Consider the following 5,709-nt stretch of genomic DNA (forward strand, 5'->3'; position numbering starts at 1 on the left):
TATTTATAACTAAATACAACCCCCTAACACATAGTATACAGTAATGGGCAAAATTACTATTTTCCACATATGGATAATAATGCATTTGCCCATTTTAAAGACATATAAATTACAATAAATTCAGTAAAAACATATTACACTTACCTATTACAGGCACCCACGATGAAGGCCGTCTTCATCCTCATCTTCATCCTGCCCATGCCCCTCCGGTTCTTCAAAACACACACAAGAATAAAAACATCCAATGTAATGTCCCCTAACCCCTTAATCACCATTACGCAGCCTGATACCCGTGAGATACCCGTGAGATTCTGTATCTCCATGCTAGACTGTTACAGGCGATCGTACACTAAATAAAAACATTTTAATAATAGTATACATGAGCAGGGGGTCTCAGGACCTGAACCGCATTGGTTTCAGGTCCGAGGACCCCCTACTTCAGGAGATATAGGCCTCGTTATGGGGTGCCGGTATCCCCTGCACTTTAAAGCTCCCGCGTCACGTGACCGGGTTATTTAAATTCTGCAGGGGATACCGGCACCCCATAAAGGGGCCTATATCTCCTGAAGTAGGGGGTCCCCGAGGCTGAATCCAATGCGGTTCAGCTCAGGAGACCCCCTGCACATCTACACTAGTATTAAAAAACACATAACAATAAATAATAATTCATTACCTTAGCGGATAGCTGCTATGGTAATGAAGCTGCATTAATGTACATTTTAAAAATAGTGTGCGGGAGCAGGGGGTCCCCTGAGCTGAACCGCATTTCTTTGTGGTCAGGGACCCCCTGCTTCCTGAGTTACAGGCCCCGGTATGGGGCATCGGAGGCCAATGTCGCCGCCATCTTTATAGCGTCCACGACACGACTTGGGCTCTATAAAGATGGCGTCCACACTGGAATCGATGCCCCAAACTGTGGCCTGTAACTCGGGAAACAGGGGGTCCCTGAGGCAGAAATCAATGTGGTTCAGCTCAGGGGTCCCCCTGCTCCTGCACACTATTATTAAAATTTACATAAATGCAGGTTCATACCTTAGCGGATAACCGCTAAGGCAATGAAGGGGTTAGCATGTTTATTGGGGACAATTGCCCCCAATAAACAACACTCATCTCCCCCGCCCCCTAACACATACAGTACTGTAATGGGCAAAATTACTATTATCCACATATGGATAATAATGAATTTGCCCATTTTAAAGACATATAAATTACAATAAATACAGTCAATATATATGACACTTACCTTTTACAGGCACCCACGATGAAGGCTGTCTTCATCCTCATCTTCATCCTGCCCATGCCCCTCCGGTGCTGCAAATTACACACAAGAATAAAAACATCCAATGTAATGTCCCCTAACCCCTTAATCACCATAGCGGTTATTAACCGCTACAGTCATTAGGGGGTTAACCCACCCTCACCCTCCACTCGGGAGGCTTACATACCCACCCCCACTAACCCCCCACACTGTGAGGCCTAAACACCCTCACCCACTACCCAGCCGGAGGCTTACCCACATACCCTTGGGGCCAATACCCCCTCTCCCCACCCCCAGTACCCACAATAAAAACAATACACAGCCCCACAATAAACATCATTCTATTTATTAAATACATAACCCACCCCCTGTGCCCCCCCATAAATACATGATTTATTCTTTTACATACAGGGTTCATACCCCAGGCCCACGTGAGTCCCCGGTGGGCCTGACGGGTCACCTGACAGACTTACAGGTTACCAGCAACTTGTTACATACAGGTTCTGGAGGCCTGTTGGTGAGTCCCGCCAGGCACCATGGCCCACCAGGTGGTCTCCGTGGGTCATCATTAGCGCTATTCTACATCACTTCTTTTTTCTATGCCTGCAGAGTACTGTACTGTATGTTCTAGAAACACTGTATTTTGTTATAGTATAAAAGGAGACAATGGAACAATTTAAAACAAATCAAAATTTTCTTTTATTGGTGGAGTAATTACAAAAAGTGTATACAATTAAAAACATTTACAGGTGTATGGTGTACTGCTAGTAAAAACATTTATGTACAAAAAGTCCAAACATTTACTGCACAACAAACATTTCTTTATTAATACAAGTTAAAACACGCACCATCTCCTTTATTAAAGTACAGAAAGTCAAAACATTTACAGTAGGATGGTGTACAGTACAGTAAATCAGGCCTGCACAACTCCAGTCCTCGAGGGCCACAAACAGGCCTGGTTTTCAGGAAAACCGGGCCTATTTGCGGCCCTTGAGGACTGGAGTTGTGCAGGTCTTGTGTAAGTAAAAACATTTCTTTATTAATAAAATTGAAAACACGTAACATCTCCTTTATTAAAGTACAGAAAGTCAAAACATTTTCAGCACAACAGTATGGTGTTAGTAAAAATCATTTCTTTATTAATACAAGTTAAAACACGCAACATCTCCTTTATTAAAGTACAGAAAGTCAAAACATTTACAGCACAACAGTATGGTGTTAGTAAAAAACATTTCTTTATTACTACAAGTCAAAACAAGCAACAAGTCAAAAAATAAACAACATTTGAACAGTCACGCAAATTCGATCCCCACCAGATTGTCCTTCCAGGGCCGATGCCTTGAATGACGCAAAATGCCATTAATGGAGTCTCTCATGATTTTCATTACAGGATCTGTAATTGAAAAATAGCGCCGCAATTCCTCCACAATAGTCCTTCTTAAATTTTCAGGAAGCGCCCTTTTTTCGCGATTTCCTTTGTAGTTTACATTCTTGGCCCACACGCAGTACACCAAGTAGGACACGTGGTGCTTGAAAATTAACATGGCATACTTCTGGGGTAAACCAGCTCTCATCACCCTATACTTCTCCCTGATTGGATTGGGCAGCTTGCGCAGGATGATGTCGGGCACCGTATCGATGCAAGCGTATGTGGGTTGGATTCTGGGAGCGGGTGTTGTTCTGGGAGCGGGTGTGCTTGTGGCGGCGGGCGAGGGTAGGTTGTCTGGGAGGATGATTTCCTCCTGTCTTGGTCACCATGTTGTCTCCTACCGTGGTCTTGACGGGTTGTCATATCATCCTCGTCAACAGCATACATGTACACATATTCTTCTGGTGGAGGGGTGCGCTTGGTGATGGAAGGTTGAAGTTCCCATTCATCCCATCCATGCCACCCTCCTGCTCCGGCGTCGGAGATACAGGGGCATGAACTCCGAGCAAATTATGTATCCCCGCTATGTCAGTCTCTATCTTCTCCATCCGTTCATCCAGCTTCTCCATCCGTTGATCCATATTTAGCATGGTCTCTAAAAGAAGATCTATCTTTACCAGCATAGTAGAGTTCCCGGGGATATCGACACTTAACCCATTAAGCATGCGGTCTAATGAGCTGGATCTTGATCATGGGGTGCTGTGGACATCTGGGTGGATGGGTGCTACGGAGGATGAGATGGGGGTTCCCTTTAGAGAAGCAGCAGCGTCGTCGAAGAAGGATGGAGGAGGTGACTTGTGGATTTCCGGGAGAGAAGCGGCAGCGTCGTTGAAGAATAGTGGAGAAGACGGGCTGTGGGTTTCCAGGAGAGCAGTGTCAGCATTGTGGACGAGTAGTGGAGAAGATGGGCTGAGGATTTCCGAGAGAGCAGCGGCAGAGTCGTCGAAGCGTAATCGAGGAAGTGGCCTGCGGGTTCGATTGGTTGGCTGCCATTTGTTTTGCCTTGAGTGTACATCACCGAATTTCTTCTTGACATTATAAGGCTTATGTGTATTAAAACAAAGGAATGGAAGCAGGCACACGGTCTTACTAAAGGTGCAGTTTATTGTGCCACCATTGTGTGTATTAAAACCCTTAGCCTTTGGGTCAGCAGAAGGTTTTCTTTAATTGCCTTAGCCTTTCGCTTTGGCCTTGGCTGGGAAATGGCTCCTGCCTTTCGCTTTTTCTGCGTGACAGGCACGGCAGAGGCGAGTGGGTTCCTGCGTCCGTAGAATCGGGGTTGATCCATGGAAGCAGATGGCACAATGCAGTATCTGGACAAGGTAAAGTTCAGATACAGTTCATCGAGTGGTGGGATATGCAAATTGTGTAACCTTTTATGCATGGCGACGAAGTACAGGTGTTAAAAGTGGGCGTACTCTAATGTGAGTCATTAACGTATAAATACACCATCCATTTTGTGGATTCACTGCACATTGAATACACATCGACTAAACATCGAATATATATTCTTGTGCTTGTATTCCTTTCTACAGGCAGCAATGCCTGTTAAAAAGATTTCAAAGGATCTCAGCATGAAAATTAAGGAGATGTACACGAGCGGACAACGAATTGCAGATATCCAACGCTGGTTAGCTGCTTCTGGCCTCGTTGTGCCATCAACCACCGTGTGTTATCATGCACACGGAAAGACCAAACAACGCACGAGGACACCAACGGTAACTAACGCGTAAGTATATTTATATTACTTTATACTGTAATATAGTATATCTATCTATTATTGTTTATATTGCTGCATATAAATATAACTATATAGTATAGATCTATCTAACATTATGGTTATTTCTGTTTATTTATATTACTATATAACATAGTATATCTATCTATTATTGTTTATATTGCGGTATCTATTATTGTTTACTGTAAATGATGTGCTGTACTTGTGGCCTACTGCACTGTAATTTACCGGATTGTTGTTTTTCTGTGCACTGGGATGAGGCTGAGGACGCACTTCATGCTGGCAGGGGTGAGTGCAATTTTAATTTACTTTATGCTGCTGGTTGATGTTTTATTTTAAATGGGCAAATGCACAATTATCCATATGTGGATAATTTGGTAATTTTGCCGATTACTGTACTGTATGCATTGGGGAGGAGGGGGGTGTATTTATATCCATGTATTGCACTATTTATTTTTGTGAAACAGGATTGGTACCGCAGGCCAGCGGGGACCTCCAGACACCCATGCGAACCACTCGAGGACCCATGGACACCCGCGGGGACCACCCGACAATCCTCGCCCAGCCTCTGGTATCACTCCTGTGCATAAAAAAAAAAAATGTTTTTATGTGGGGGTACAGGGGCTGGGTTGGGTATTGGGGGTTAGTACATATTGTAATGTTTATTGGAGGCAGAGGGGGTGAGTGAAGGGCCAAGTTAACTCACCCCTTCTTCCCCCAATAAACCTGCTGTTGTTCCTTAACCCCTTTATTGCCTTAGCGGTTAACTATTAAGGTAATGAAGTTGCCTGTAAATGCATTTTTCATGCCTCTGATTCATGCCGGGAGCCTCCGTTGCTGATATTAATGTGTATCAGCTCCAGAGACTCCCGACATCAATCCGAGGCAGGAAAAATGCATTATTTTTCTATGTCCTCTCTCGGCAGCTTCTCAGGAGGATTTTGAGAGGAAATTGCCATTCTAGAGCCTCGATTAGCTCAGATAACTTACTCGAGGCTACTAGAATTGCAGGTATTTGAAAACCTGCCGATAAGTGGCTTATCACCGCTGGTTTGGTTTCTCACCAAAAAAAAAGCAGAAAAGTTATTTTATCTGCGATTTATCGGGGATTACTGAATAGCTGTAGGCTTTTCTGGCAAAAAGGCCTCGATAATTGGCTTATCGGCGCTTATAGCATAGGCCCCCTACGTGTGCAAGGTAAATTAACATTGACCCCTACAGTACGTATCAAAGTTTTCTGGCTACAAAACTGGGGCAGCACTTGAGCTTGTAACATTTGTGCAG

The sequence above is a fragment of the Ascaphus truei genome, chromosome 1 (genome assembly GCF_040206685.1).
Source record: "Ascaphus truei isolate aAscTru1 chromosome 1, aAscTru1.hap1, whole genome shotgun sequence".
Lineage (NCBI taxonomy): Eukaryota > Metazoa > Chordata > Amphibia > Anura > Ascaphidae > Ascaphus > Ascaphus truei.